The sequence below is a fragment of the Sciurus vulgaris genome (assembly GCF_902686455.1).
Source record: "Sciurus vulgaris genome assembly, chromosome: 6".
NCBI lineage: Eukaryota > Metazoa > Chordata > Mammalia > Rodentia > Sciuridae > Sciurus > Sciurus vulgaris.
The window spans coordinates 20790737-20806900 of NC_136466.1; the positions used below are offsets into that span (position 1 = coordinate 20790737).

A 16164-nucleotide genomic window follows, 5' to 3' on the forward strand; every position below is an offset into this window, starting at 1 on the left:
AAATAGTATTTACTCATCACCAAGGAAAGATCAGTGGGGTGTGAGTTCTAGACTCAGGCATGTGGCTCTATGAACACACTCATCATTTCTGACATGGACACTGTGACAGGAAGCAGGGTACTGTGCAGTGCTCCTCAGTGTGTGACTCTGGGAAAGTTACTTGACCTCTCTGTGCCTCAGTTCCCTCGTTTTTACAATGGAGATCATCATGCTGCCTACTTCATAGATTTTCTTGCTGTGGATTAAAAGTAGTAAACATCGATGTCCTAGTAGAGGACTCAGAGCACAGTAAATGCCCAATATGTGCTATGCTTCTGCAGACACCCATCAGTGCTTCTCCATTTCCTACTAGAGTCCAAACTCCTGAATGAAAGAAGAAATAAAAGAAATGGGGACAGACCTCAAGGGATCAGTGATGCTTTATTAAAGCAGAGGGGTACATTTCAGGAGGGAAATGGTGACTGGTTACAATAGGGGTCTGAGTTTTATAGGGTTTAGTGAGACTTGATCATGGCAGAATGTGTCAGTTGGGCAGTCAGGGAAATGGTTGTAGAACAGGAAATGGTGAAAGTCCAGAGTCCATTGTTTTCCTTCTCTCCCTGGGGTCCATTGTCTTCCTTTTCCTCCCTGGGGAGGTTGTTTTCCTGGTCCTTCATTGCAGACTCTGAAAGAGAATAATGATGCCAGGGCATCAAACTGATTTTGTAAAGTTAGTACTAAGTCAACATCTGTTGGATGTCTTCAAGAACCTGTTCTGATAACTTTTTGTAGCAATGACTTGAGGCTCCCGATCCTGCTGCTCCTGTGCCAATCCCAGCAGAGATCTCTAGCCCTATCAGTAAGTGAACGAACTGAAGGGCTCTCTTGGGTCTGGTGTGCACCTTTATTGGGCTAGGCAAACTTCATTTGTTAGGTAAAAGGTCAATTTGAGGAAGATCAAGGCAAAGAGGCCAGTCTAATTTTTGTTAGGTGGAGGAAAATATGAGCCTTGCAAAGGAAATATTCCTCAGAATTTGGGGGCCACCAGGGCTGTGGGGCTGACACAAGTATATATCTTAAGTTCCATTGAAAGAACTGTAGTTTTTTAAATGTCCAAGTATGGCTGTACTTTGGTTACAACTGTTTTTGTTAGGTGTTTAAGACCAAGTTGGTCAAATTGACTTTTTTCCTACTTATTGTTAAGCATCAGCTGAGTTCCTTCAGAGTGTCACTCTTGAGAACTTGGGAACAATCTCTTAGCTCCTTTAGTGCCATCTGCCAGGATGGGTCAGGGGTTCCTTGATTATGTGGCTTCCCTTGGAAGCATCAGGGATGTCTTCTTCTCCAGTGATCCTCCCCTTTGCAGCATGTGCAGTAGTCAGCTTTCTGTTCTCCAGGGTCTCATTAATCTCCCTGATTGGGAGGTCATGTGGCCCAGTATTCCAAAGTCCTTAGAGAAGTCTCCTTGTTCCCTGGGTTCAAGCTGACCTCAGAGGGCAAGAGCCAAATATTGGTCATTTTCTTGCTTGGCCCTTTTGTTCCTTAACTTTTGAGTCTCCAGGTTTTGCTTAAACATCCAGCAAACCATTTTCACCAGTCTTAAAGTAAGAATACTGGGTTTTACCTTTAATATCTATAGTTTTATAGTTATTTACACCTTCTATTTAACTGGGGTCTGTATATGTGCTGGAAGTTAACCTTACATCCTGTCTGTCCTATAGATGATGGCCTATTATCTCAAATTAATTCAGGTTGTTATATTAAAAGTTGTATTTTTGTAAGGTACTAAAAGATAATAGTTAAAGTTTACAAGGAAGATACAAAATGAAATTAACAAGAGTAAAAACATATTTAGTTTGTATAATAGCCATGAACTAAAAAACATAATATTTATTATCCTAAACCTCTAGATTTCCGTTTGAAGAGTACCAGTGTGGCAAAATGTTCTTCTACACCTTATGTTTTAAATATTTATATACTTGGAAGATATGAACACATTTAGAAAAATTCAAAATCTGTAGTGTAGTGTAATACCCAAAAATAACAATTGTTGTTTAACCAAAGCTGTACCAACCCTAATTTCTTTAAGACTAATTTCTTTAAAAAACAAAACTTAGCAAACATAAGAGATTATCTTAATAGATTAGAACAGATTAGTGATTTAAGAAATCCTTGTTACTACAACATATAGAGGATTAAACTTTGGTTTATACCAGTACATTAATATTTGACCTTAGGAAATTGTTCAATTATCTGAATTTGTCCAATTAATCCTCTTAATATGATGAAAAGCTTTATGCTATTTACAGTATTTTAATTGAAACACAACTGAAACTTTTTGGACTCTTTGCATATACCTGTTAGAACTTTAGTAACCCTGCTTTAGTGAAGACCCAGGAATAAAGCAATCTTAAACTCTTTTTTTTCATTTATCAATTTATAAGAATGCATTTAATGTTTAAATATATCACCTTATGAAATTTAAGAAGTCAAGAGTACTTTATGTTTAGCAGTTGATGTTTTTTAGCACTTTCTTTGTTGTTGTAGGTGGACAAAATACCTTTATCTTATTTATTTATTTTTATGTGGTGCTAAGGATCAAACCCAGTGCCTCCCATGTGCTAGGCAAGCATTCTACCACTGAGCCACAACCCCAGCCCATGTGTTTTAGCACTTTAACTCTGTAAATTAGTCAGATATTTCCTCTAACAAACATATTTATGATTAATCCCATTAAGGATGCTAACTATAATTTATTCATTTTAACTATAAAAAACAAGATATCAGATAAGTGTAGTTAATAGTACTAGTTATCTCTTCCCTGTTGAAGAAAAAATCCTAGAAACCATGGATATTACATTCTATACATTTTATAGAAACCAATACTCTGTTAATTGTCTGACCACCTAGGAAAACTTGAGTTAGTAATTTTAAAGACATCTTCACATTAACTAAAGGGTAGTTGGATTCATTTCTCCTTTATATTTATGAGTGCTATTTTATCTATATGCCAATTTTGATACCATGTACATGATATATGGACACAAGCACATATGTAGATACAACAACACAATACACAGGTGTGTGCATATATATAAAATGCACGGGAAATAGAGAGCTTGTAGTTGTTTATAGGTAGGTCTCCACAGGTATGAGGCAATGCTACAGATGTTTATTAAGGACTCTATTAGATTTAAACTTTTAGAAATTAAAATAGAGCTTATCAGACTTTCACATTATGACTTAAATACAGAGGCCTGTGCAGTTGGGAATGCTAGGTGTAAAGTGAGCCATAATTACTCTAATAAAGAAGCATGCAGAACATATTTATCAGATCAGAGTGCATTTTTGGTTTAGATTAGAGTTCAGTTCAGATATTGGAAGAATGAGAGAGCTTTGAAATCCTTAGTAAAGGTTCTCAGGGTAAAGAAGACTTACATATATGAGATCATTCTATCTGCCCTTCCTGTGTCAGCAGTGTGGTAGATTGCAAGAGGAGATAAGATAGCCAGTCATTTAGGTTCCACAAGTCGCTTGAATTTAAATGAGACACTTTTTTTTTTTTTTTTTTTTACCTTTTGGTCTCTACTGGTTCCCCAGTTGGTAATCAGGCCAGGTTTAGATGCAGAAAATTATTCTCCACTGTGATTAACTATTTTAATTTAAGGGAAGACATTTGCCAGCTAGTCGTGTCCTTAATATTTCTTATATGTTCCCTTTGTCCTTTTGGGTCTTCATACTCACAGGACCATGATTTCATATTATGTTCCTAAATTTGAAGAGGGAGGCAAGTCTGTTAATGCTCTGGATGTTGTTTCACTGGAGAAAATAATTTGGATTCCTGAACTAGGATAGATGAGGGGCAGTTTAACTCCAGTTAAGTGAGACAGATTTTTTAGTCTTTTTCCTGCCAGATGAGGGGGGTTTAGAAGATAATGTGTCTTGTGAGAGTCTAGAGAAGGTAGTCTAATTTTAAAGCTAGGGAAGCTCTATCTTGATATTCTCTCAAAACAGGTCCCTGTGTAAGAGGCAGACAGTTTGGACAGAGTTGGGGTAGAAGCAATCAGAAACAGAGAGACAGATAGCAGTTGATATTCAGTACCCCTGAGGGCTGTCAGGATCAGACTCAGGACAAGAGCCCTTCATATGGCACCAGGGAGTGGCTCCAGCCAGCTGCATTCAGTTGTCTCAAACCTTCCTATGTCCCACACACCAAATTTCTTTCACAGAAAAGAAACTGAAGCAAGTCAGGAGTAACAGTCCCAATGTCTGGGTGAAGGGAAATCCAACCCACCTCTCGACTTTAAATGAAGAAGAGGGCTTGGGGTCAGGACCTGATCTGGGGGGGTTTATGGAGCTGGGAGTCAGTGAGAATTAGTTGTAGAGCAGAGCAGAGCTGCATAATGAAGACTTTGAGTGAAGGTAAAAGAAAGCTTGGAGATAGGAAACCTCAGATCACTTGCCATTTCATTGGAGAAAATTGTCTAAATCCTGGAGAATTTTTGGATCAAAGGTCCTGAATTCTGAATTTGGGCCATTGACAGGTTGTCTAATTTAGATTGAGGCCAGATCTGAGTACTAAGCCTAATAAGGTGTCTTGTTTTTAGGTTCTTAAGAAGGTCCTTTGATGTCTGCCATCTCTGGACAGCAGTTCCACCAGAGAATGAGAGGGTATCCCCTGCTACAATCTCTGTGGTGGAGAGGAGAGCCCCGGGATCCAAACAAGTCAAAAGGTGAGGGTCTAGGTCAAGGCACCTCTGCAAGAGACTGGACAGGATCTTACCTCCCTAAAGAAAGAGAAGTCTAGTGTTGCATGCAGGAACAAAATGTCAAAAGCAGCCTCTGATCCTGAGGTCTAAGTATGTAAGAGAAGGGAGGAATTGGCGAGGAGAGGATTGGAAGGAGGATGCCTCCTTCCAATAATTGGTGATGATTATTTATTTATTGGTGATGCCTCCAACACCAATAAAGGCCCTGATATGGGTCCTTGCTCCATCCACGTAGCAATGAGGCAGGGGTCAGTTTTGAGTCATATACTGGCCACCATTTAGCCAAAGTGGACTAAGAAAGTGTGAAGGGTCTCCCTCTATAAGGTGGAGAGAGTGGGGGAGTTGGGGGAGTCAGTCTGGGAAGCCAGCCATGCTAGTCATGGCTGGGGGCTTCCCCAGCCTTAGAGAGCCACAGAAGTGCTGGACAATCAATGGTCACTTTCTGGGTATCATCGACCATTTAACATGAGTGTTAGGAGAAAGAGGGAAATATGAAAAAGTCATAGAGGTTCATTAGGATGGGGAGGAATAAAGAGCCCCAAACTCCCCTTCTGGGTTTTAGCACCAAATGAAAGCAAAAGTAAAAGAAGCAGGGACAGACCTTGAAGGATCAGTGATGCTGTATCAAGCAGCGGAGGGGCACACTCTCTGGAGGAAAATGGCAACTGGTTACAATAGGGGTCTAAATTTTGTAGGGTTCGGTGAGGCTTAATCATAGTAGGATGTGTCAGACAGTCAGGGGAACAGCTGTAGAACAGGAAATGGTGAAAGTTCAGAGTCCATTGTTTTCCTGCTTTCCCAGGGACCCATGTCCTCCTTTCTCTCTGAGGGTCGTTGTTTTCCACGTCCTTCACTAAGTGTGGCATGGAAAGTCTTTCCTCAACTCCAGAACAGACCCCAACACACCTCAGCTCCCCCCAGATTCCTCCTGTAACTCCGAGATCCAGTCATAATTGTATTGCTTGTAGTTTCTTGTGCACTTTACCCTCTGGGAATAACTAGCAAGATGTGTGATGTCATCAAAACGCAACCTGATTTTGTCACCCACTCTCCCTTTTAACAATTTTGTTCAGAACAGGTCACTTTTTTCTGCCTTCCAATGGAAGTACGAACCACTACCAAGAATTCTCAATGGACAGTCCTTGAACTCAGAATGGGTCAACTTTAAGTTAGTCACTTTGAGTTAGAAATCACAGTCTTGATTTGGTAATAAGAATGTGGCTAGTCAACTTATTAATTAAATGCCTTAATCTCCATTTAAAAAGCAAGAGCTTTTTCATCTGTGAAGGCCTATGGTCATCTTTTGCCCTTTCTTCTCACTTCTCCTCCCTATGTACCAGCAGCTGCAGCATTAGACACTACCTGGGTAAAAGGCCACAGAAGCAGGGCACGTTGTTGGTGGCCTTTGAGTTCTCTGAATTTGGCAGGTGGCTAAACTTGATTTCTTCTTGGTACCCATTGTGTGTGTGTGTGTGTCTGTGAGTGTGTTTTCATTTAATAGCAGTTGATTGGAAAGAATATGTGGATATAGTGCAGAAAGCAACACAGTTGATGAAGGAGAGCCCACAATATCACTGATTCTCTTATTGTTCCAGGAAACTGCTCTAGACAGTGAGTGAGAAGGGACTCTTGTTGGCAGGATACACATGTTGCTTCTATGTTGTAGAATATATAACACAAAACAGTTATTTTACAGAATTTGAAAAATCTGTACCCACTGCTACTGATATCTCAGTGGGGAGCTTTTTATGACTGATCTCCTGTGGCAAGAAGCTGGTGGTCCTCTGTGGGTTGTCTAATTGTTCTTAATTCTGTTATCTCCAGCATGGGCGGGTGCATCTCTGTCCCAGAGGTCACATGTGACCCAAGGAGTCAGGTTTTTAACTCCAGCTTCTTACTGCTGGGTCCCTTTGCCTTTCTATTTAGTTCTGGTGTAGAGGACCTCAGACACCTGGGGCCAGCCCTCTTTCCCCTGTGGCACACACGGGTATTTCCCATGCATCTCTTGCTCTGACAAGCTCTTGCAGTAACACTCATCCACCCCAGAGCAGCCCTTTCTACTCGGTGGCCACAGGCTTTTAGCTTTCACTTTGTCAGGTAAGCACAGGTACCAGCCCTGGGCAAGGGACACATCTGCACCTCTGTGAGTGGTCCCGTGGAAGAACTCAGCACCACCACTAGATTAAGAAGGGAGGGAGCCTCTGCCATGATTCCTCCCTTAGTTGGCACTTCTGACAGCAACAGCTCCCTCCAAAGGAAGCTCTTCACAAACCTCCCTCTGCTTAACACTGTTATGCTATTCAATAAACTCATATGGCTAAATCCGAGTCTTGAAACTAGTTGGTCCACATTCCCTCATTCTTCTTGTATGTTTTGCCTATAGGGGAACTAGGTTCACTGCCAAGCTTGCAGCCCAACCCCCTATCTTTTCTTATTCTTTACTCCCTTAGCTCACTTTCATGTATTTTTCACACTGAAGATGCCTGTCCTGTTCTAGCACCCCAGGGCCCTCACAGAATGGGCTAATCCCTCACACCACTGTCTCATCTTGGTCACTATAATCACCTCTATAGTAACCAACCCATAACACTTTGCACGTCGATCTCCGTCAAACCATGCCGTTTATGTGTCTGCCTCTGCACTCCAAGAGACTTGGGTTCTTGGAGTCAGGGACTCTTGAAAGTTGCTGTTATATATTCTGAAAGTCTCACATAAGATAAAAATTCCAATTGCCATTACCAATAGCATAAAGAAACACCAGGAATTCATGTAATAATAGATGAACAAGACCTCTATGTGGAAAACTAAAAATCTCAACAGGATCTTGGGAAACTGGACAAGCTGATTCTAAAATTTATACAGAAATTTGAACAGCAAGATTCTCTTGAAAATGAAGAAAACAAAGTGGGACAGTAGATCAAGACTTCCTGGAGACTGGTGGTGTAGCCCAGTGGCAGAGTGTTTTCCTAAAATGCACAAGACTCTGGGTTCCATACCCAGCGCCATATAAAAGATTCCTTATTTAACTAGAGTCATTGAAAGTTTGGTATCCATATAGGCTAAACCCAAACCTGTGGGCTAGAATAAAGAGCTCAGAAGCAGATCCAATCAGATAGGCACACTCAACTGGCAATGAGGAACAAGGGGGAGACAGGTCTAAAACAAGACTTACACATAAAAAAATATTAAATTTAAATTAAGAATTTATGTTCGTCAAAAGATACCATTTTGAAAATGAAAAGGGAAGTTACAGTGAAGAAGATTTTGCAGTGTCTTTAACTGATCAGGAACTTGCATTCAGAATTTAATCAAAGAATTACAAAACAAAGTAAGAAGCAAAAGACAAACAGCCCAAGAGAGATTTGGGTAAGAGTCTTGAGCAACTCACAAAAGAGGAAATCTAAAAGCCCAGAAACATGAAAAAACTCAACCTCAGTAGCAATTAGGGAAATGCGAGTTAAAAACCCACTAGAATGACTAACATTAAAAAGATTACCAACACCAATTACAGGTTATAGAGCAACAAGAATTGTCTAAGATTGCTGTTAGGTGTAAATTGGTGCAGACACCTCGGAAACCAGTGGAAGATAATCAACTCTGTGTACACATGGACACACAGCGGGAAGACAAGCCCCAAATATCAGAAGCTGAATAGATCATGATAGATTCAAACTGGAATTTTACTGTTCATGAACCTAGTGTTCATAAGTAGTAGAATGAATAAATAATGTCATCTTCATGTGAAGGAAATCCATACTTCAATGAATGGCAATGAACAAGAACATAATCGAATCTCATGATGTTAAGCAGAAAATGTTTGCCACAAACATCACGTGACATCTGATTCAGCCTTTATAACATCCAAGAACAGGTGAAACTAAACCAGTGTTCAGGGATTCATATTTAGATGGTCAAAGAAAAGGAAGTAACTACATTAAACTCAGGAAAAGCTGTTTTTGGGGTTAGTGAAACATTTGTGAATGAGAAGGGCGGAAGATTCCAGGTTGTCTTCAAGCTTCTATTTCTGAGTAATAGTTAAATGTTTGTGGTTTATAACAGTATTTTAAACTGTAAAATTGTGTTTTATACACTTAGTTTTATTATTATTATTAGTTACTATTTTCTTCATAGTATATGACTGACATTCAAGGGTGAGTGATGAGCAAGAGGATTGAATGCCTTGGGACTCTTTACACAGCAGATAACGAAGTGCAGCTTAAACTGGCATAAGCAAAAAAGAGGTAATTTATTGGCTAATGTAATTAAAGGGGGGTGGGCGAGCATGCTGGCTTCAGATGAAGACGAGATCAGCACTCACACTCTGTGACCAGAATCTGGTTTCTTTTTATGTCTCTAGATTAAAAACAATCCGTGGCTTACAAGGATTTGATTTATGATTTTTTATGATAGTGTGAAAGCAACATGTGTTACATATGAGCTGCACTTTGAAGTCTGAATTTGAGCTAGTGCTATGTGGTATGATCCTGAGCAGCTGCAGTGAGTCGAAGCTCCAGTCAGCCATGAGATCATGAGGATGAATACGCCATAGCCTGCTGTGTAGCTAAGACAGAATGTTTGATAGGTAAAGTGTATTCAATGCACTTTTGATTTACAACATTTTTGACTCACAAAGGGTTTATTAGAAGGTAACTCTATTGTAAGATGAGGAGCATCTCTATAGCCTTCCTCTTTCAGATCTAACAGAAAAGAGAAAATTTGTTCTTCCAACAGTTCCATCTAAAGTCCTGGTGTTCGGTCCCATTCTGGTTGTCCTGACATGGGTCACCAGTCCTTCCTCAGGCTAATCATTAAGGGAGATAAGATCAAGTGGTTGATCCATCCATGGGCAATGGTCAATGGACCACATGACTATCCTAGGTTTAAGGTAGCATTAGAAAAAGGGAAAGAAGAATCACAACAGTGGAGAGGAAGCTAACTTGTCTCTGTCAAGTCAATATTACTGTGAAGTTGAATACCATCATGCATGAAAAACAACACATTTTTTTATTTTAAACCATTCATCTTAGCCTTCATCAGAACTAAGACAAAGAAAGTAAGAAACTGGCAGGGTAGGGTAGAGGTACACCAGCTAGGAATAATCTGAAAACAACAACAAACATAATTTTTTCCTGCTGATATTAAAGATTCAAGAAAGTCAGAAGTGCTCAGATTGATTAAGAGCAAAGCTGGGGACTAGGGGCATGGCTCAGTTGGATTGAGGCAATGAGTGAAACTTCATTAAACTTTGAATGGGAGAAAAAAGTTGTAACTGACATTTTGAGGAGAACTCAGAAAATTTGAACAGTAGAAGATTTAGGAAATTGCCTTTCATTTTCTTAGGTAATTGATCATTTTGGAGAAAACTCTTATTTTCAGAAAAGGCAAACTAGAATACTTACGGATGGAGTGTGTTGATACCTACACCTACTCTCAATAGCTTAGCAATACACACAGAGACACACACAAACACATATAGCAAATATGCAAAATTTAATAGTGGTATCTAGAGAATGTATATATGAGTTGTCATTCTTTTGTATGTAAATGTTGGGGGAAATAAACAATTGTTTTCAGGAAAATCTGAAAAATTCAACCCTGGTCCCCCCAAAAAGGAAAAAATAAGCTGATTATTTCTTTGCTGTCTCCTCCTCCTCTCAGGGATTAGTTCAATAGTAGGTGGAGAGAGATAAAATTATTGGGTATTAAAATAATTTAAGATAGGTTGTAATTGTAGCTCAGTGGTGGATCATTTGCCTAGCATATGCGAGGCACTGAGTTCAATTCTCAGCACCACATAAAAATAAATAAAATAAAGGTATTGTGTCCACCTACAACTAAAAAAAATTTTAAATAACATATGATCTATTGTTTTCCCAATTATCCATGAAAAGTATTTAGTCAGCACCAACTATGCACATGCATCTCTTATTGTTAATAGGGTGTTACAGTTTCATCGCTGACTTTATTACAGAATAAAAGTTGTCAACTAAATATAAAAGACAGAAGGAGAACTAATAGCACTTATGGAGGGCTTACTTTGTATGAGGAATATTAGCATATCTCATTGCATTTATTATTCATAATAAACAAATGAAGTAGATACTACCATTATTCTTGTTTTACAAATGACAAAAGGAGGCATTTGTAAGTTACATTCACTTGGCACATGGTCCCACAGCTAACAGATAGGCGAAATCTGAATCTAAGAGTGAATCTCTTACGGAGAAGAGATTGCTGGTGGAAATGTAAAATGGGGCAGTCCGTTTGGAAAACTCCCTGGCAGTTCCTTAAAAGTTAAACAAATTTGGGTGTGGTGGCACATGCCTGTAGTCCCAGCTGCTCAGGAAGCTGAGACAGGATTGCAAGTTCAAGACCAGCCTCAGTAACTTAGCAAGACTCTAAGTAACTTAGCAAGATCCTATCTCAAAATAAAAAGCAAAAAGGACTGGAGATGTGACTCAGTGGTTAAGTACCTCTGGGTTCAGTCCCCACTACAAAAAAAAAAAAAAAAAGTTAAACATAGAGTTATTGTACGACCCAGCAATTCTACTGTTAAGTATATGCCCAAGACACACAAAAATTGTATGCACAAATGTTCATAGCAGCATTATTTGTTAAAACTCCAGAGTGCAAAAACCCAAATGTCCATCACCTGATGAATGGATAAACACAATGTGGTACATCCATACAATAAAATTTTATTTGGCAAGCAAAAGTAATTAAGTATTAATGAGGCTACAGATAGATGGATCACAAAAATATTACACTAGGTGAAATAAACTGGACACAAATAAGTACATACTATATGATTCCATTTGTATGAAATGTCCAGAACTGGCAAATTTATGAAGACAGAAAGATTAGTGGTGGCTTAGAGCTAAGAGGAAGGGAGAGATAGTAACTGTTAATGGATACATTACCCTGAGGGGGAAGTTAGGATGAAATGTTCTAAAAATTTACTATGCAATGGTTGTACAACTCTGAACATATTAAAAATAATTGATTTGTATACTTTAGAATAGGTGGGTTCTATATTATGTGAGTTAACCTGTTTTCATATATATATATATATATATATTAAAATAAAAAGAGTGAATCTTCCTTTACCACACTATATTGTCTAACAAAACTATAATTTTCTTCATAAACTTGGCTTTTAAAAATCAGACCATGAGGGTAGCCAGGTTGAATGGAATTCTTTTAGACTCTTCTAGACAGTTGATTACTGAAATGGATATTTTTGAATGTCCAGTTATCTGAATTGGAGAAAGCCTCAAAATGCTCAGAAATATTAGGGACAAAGAAAGTGGGGAATTAATAAATTCAAGGAAATTCTTTTTTGTGCTAGTATTCTCAATGTTGGCTATCCACATTTTTTTAGATTTTGGCTTCATCATGTGAAATCTGTAATAGGAGATCTTGTCTTTGGGTCTAGAAGGCAGTGCATACTGAGCTGGCCACCAATAACCTGCAAATTTGTAACAAAAGACTATCTGTATTGATTATTAGTAATAGTTGGTTCTACAAGTGGTTCAGGAACTAATCTTTTGGACTGGCTGTTACTGTAGCAAATACACATTTGTTAAACTTTGTGTTGACTTTTTTTTGTACTGGGTATTGAACTCAAGGGCACTTTCCTACTGAGCCACATCCCCAGCCCTTTTTTAAATTTTTTTTTTTTTTTTTTTAATTTTTGAGAGAGGGTCTTGCTTAATTGCTTTGGGCCTTGCTAATTTGCCGAGGCTGGTCTTGAACTTTTGATCCTCTTGCTTCAGCCTCCCAAGTGCTGGGATTACAGGCATGTCCTACCACACCAGGCCTGACTTCTTTTTTAACGTTGGATGCATTTATGGAGTCAGACATGATGACTCTGTGCCATGAGGTCACATTTCAGATGCATTTATGAAAAAAGGAAGATAACCTTGAGAATCCCGAATACTCTTTCATTTCCCAGTCATACTAACTTCTTTTCTCCTAGCAACCTGGGCTAGTTCCTTTTATGACCAGGCTGTGATATTTGGGAAATTCCTTAAGCTTGTTTCAAGTATTTTCAGTAAGTTTCTCCTGTGTTTTCCTGATTGGGGTTCTCCAGGAAGTACTTCTACCTCTGGCTTGCTCTCTTCTGTTTGAGTAGCCCTCTCTCCACACCCCTGCCCTCCTTCTTTTTTCCTTGTCTTTTCTTTTTCAGTTTGATTTGGTTACCTGCTTCTGCACTGTGGCGCTTTCCCAAAACTGGATTAGCAGCAACATAATAGCAGTAACCCTTTCATTACCAGAGTAATTTTCTTTACACATTGTTTTGAACTTCAGCACTTAGAAACAACTGCTGTAAAATTCAAAGGTAAAATGACAGGTGACTGTTTCCTGCTTTTACAAGTCCAGAGTACCTACAGGGAGGATTATAGGGCTTTAAAAAGGAGAGGTAAGAGCTGAGGTAGGCCTCCTCTCCATTTAAACAAAACAAAAATCCAGCAACAATCCTAAAATAATATTTTCAAGATTCTGCAATCTAACCAAGAAAAATAAATAAATCAAATGAAAATTTAGTGTTATATACACTTTGAGTGCTTTGTAATCTATTTCTGACCTTCTGTTTTCTTGAACTGAGCCAGTAGTAAAATTGTTAAAACAGGGAGGGAATGGAGAAGGCCTTACTATCTCTGGCAGTTTCCTATTCTGATCTTTGGTCATATGGCCTCTGTAATTTCTCACTAGGCTATATAAAGAGACTCATAAAATTGCCTCCTTGTGATATGACAGGCTTAATGATTATTCTACAGTGGTCTAAGGCACCTGGATGAAAAGTGGTTATAGAGAGTAATGAACACAATTCTCAGAAATATTTAAAACTTGATTTCTACAGAGCTGTCAAGCTAATAGAAGGCAAGTTACTCTGAACTGGTTCACTGATTCCTCTAGGATTGTGTTTTTCAAATGTAGAGCACGCCAAGTTGTACTTGGCAAGACATGGGGTGTTCAGAATTGAGGGAAGGTCCCATTTAAAGTTCAGAGGCCAAGTCACACTAGTTTCTAGAGGAAACCTGCTCTCCAAGAATTAACCAAAAAATAGCAAGAACAGTGGAGGGATTGTGGAAGATCCTGGTTAGGTTGGGCAATAGATCCCGAAGTCTTGCCAAAGCCCAGGAACTAGTGATATCCTTGATGAGTTCTGTAACACAACAGGCTTCAGGTTAGTATTGTGGGCAAGGTTCCTGACCTAAAAGAATTGACATTTATGATAGGAATGCTCATTATTGTTTGAGCAGAACAAATGAATTTTCCCTATGTTGGGGAGAGGATGTGTACACCAATCTGTTTTGAGACTTGCACCAACAGACAAGACAAACCCCAAAACATGATTTAATTTCGTACTGTAGTGAAATTCTCTGAACCAAACCAAGGAATCAGAATGCTCAGATGAAAGATACTCAGTGAACAACTGCAAATTCATTCATTCATCTCCACCATTCAAGCGCTTATTTTAAAAAGGTTTACTGAGTGCCCAGTCGGTGCTGGGTACTGCTGAGCTATCACGGACGTAGTCCCCAAGGGAGCTGACAGTCTATTCTTATCAGGGAGTTTAAAAAAAGAATTCTCGCATGCATCATTGTTACTGAGATTGCACCGGGACCGGACCAGCCCTTCCCATTCTCCCACGTGGTCCCGGCAGGTGAGCGTGGGTGTGAGCGCGCGCGGCTCTTGGTGTCTGGGCAGTGTGCGAGAGCACGTGTGTCAGAATGGCGCGAGTCACAGTGCGCGTACCGGTGTCGCCGTGGTACGCGTCTCCATAGCTGCCCCAGCCGGCTGTGTGGGTCGGGAGAAGCTGGTGTCTCCCGCCCGGGTACCGGAGGCGGCACGGGAACCACCCCGCGCGCGATTGTGAGTGAGCGTGGGCGCGCGGGGGGCGGGGCGCCGCGCTGGCGGTACCGCGCGCAGGCGCAGAGCGCGGGAGCCGGGCCGGCCGCCGCAGAGCGCCGGGGGCGGGAGGAGCGAGCGCAGGAGGCCATGGCCGCCGCTGCCGCCGCCGGCTGCTGAGGGGCTCGGCCGGTGAGCGCCTGCCGCCACGGACGATGGTGACCGCACGGGCTGGGCCGCTGCCGCCGCCGCTGCCTCCGCCTCCCAAGACGCAGCAACCCAGGCCCGGCGCTGAAGAGCCGCCGCTGTGAGCCGCGCCGTCCCGGCCCCCGTCGCCGCCGCCTGGAGAGAACAGGAGGGCAGGCAAGAGAGCCGGGGAGTTGCGGAGACCGTCAGCCCGCAGCGCCGTCCCGCAGGGAGGGAGGCTGCAGCCAGAGGTGACCGCGCCGCCCGGCCCCTTCGCATCCCCGCGGCCCCACGTCCCCGCTCCCCTCCCCCATCCGGTCGCCCGCTCCTTCCTCTTCGCCCCCTTCGCCCCTTCCCGCCCACCTCCCTCTCCCCAGCCCCTTCCTGGCCCACCTCCCCTCTTCACCCGCGCCCCCTGCCTCCCGTTCTTCAGCCCCTCCCGCCATCCCCAGGCCGCGACCGGCCCTCCGCCTCTTTCCTCCCTCGCGGGGCCCAGGGCAGGGCTCCCTCCTCCAGCTCCGAGGCCTCGGCCGCGGCCTCCCCACCCTCGCATCCCTTCGCCTCTCCAGCGCCTGGAGATATCGCTGCATTCCTGAGATGCCCTCGCTCGGGTTCTCCTCTTCAGCCTCTCCAGCAGTCCGTTTCAAGGCCTTTTCCAAGTCCCTTCCCGAACTAACCGTTCCCAGCTCCTCTTCTCCAGTTTCCCTTCCCAACTTTACCTCTTAGCACCTTTGTCCACTTTGCCTCCACGCTTCCCTCCTTCTCTCCCTTTGCCTGTGCCCTTCAGTGGTGTACCTAACCCCACACTCAACCTGAACGCGTCCAGGCAGCCTAAGAATTGGGGGGTGCAGATAGGCCTGCCAAGAGCGGGGACCCATTGCTTTGCATCACGTCTGTCAGTCCCTTTTTCTTTCCTTTCCGTACCTGCGGTTTTCTCTCGCGCTGGCTGTTCCTCGGCCCTCCCTCTCCAGTTCTGCTTTGCACACCCGAGAACCCCCAGACACAAGCCCTCCCTGTGGGATGAGTCCCCAGTTTGTATGGGAATTATGAACTTTGCCTGCATCTTCGTTGCAGGCCTTTTGTTTTGTGGCGCGGCAGAGCCAGCACCCTTGGCGAGACAGGAGGGGAGCTCCCGGGCCTCTTTCCTGGCAGAGTTTTTGCTGAACGTAATCCCCTAGCCCCGGGGCGGCTGTGGCCGCGTTGTTGTTGCTGCTGCTGCTGCTGCTGCTGCTGCGCTGCCTGCTTGCCGCGAGCTGGCTTGGGGTTACTATAGTTCAAGCGCATCTGAGATCAGCAGGCGTGGGGGAAGGAGGTGCAGGGAGAGAGGAAGGGGCCTTTGCAGTGAGAAAGCATCAAAGATTAATGGATGGCTTTG

The 16164-nt window shown here is 42.2% G+C and overlaps 1 protein-coding gene and 1 long non-coding RNA gene across 2 annotated transcripts in view; one reads left to right on the plus strand and one right to left on the minus strand.

Moving 5' to 3' along the window:
- Positions 1 to 401: 401 nt before the first annotated feature.
- Positions 402 to 16148, minus strand: LOC306664624. Its single transcript, XR_013764759.1, has 2 exons — positions 15509 to 16148; positions 402 to 664 (listed from the first exon to the last, which is right to left on the minus strand). It is a non-coding gene; the product is annotated as an uncharacterized lncRNA (long non-coding RNA).
- Positions 14902 to 16164, plus strand: part of RNF145 (ring finger protein 145) — a 38487-nt gene continuing 37224 nt past the window's right edge. The window contains exon 1 of the mRNA XM_079145607.1: positions 14902 to 15040. The gene's annotated coding sequence lies outside the window, so the exon portion shown is untranslated. The remainder of the gene's footprint in view (positions 15041 to 16164) is intronic.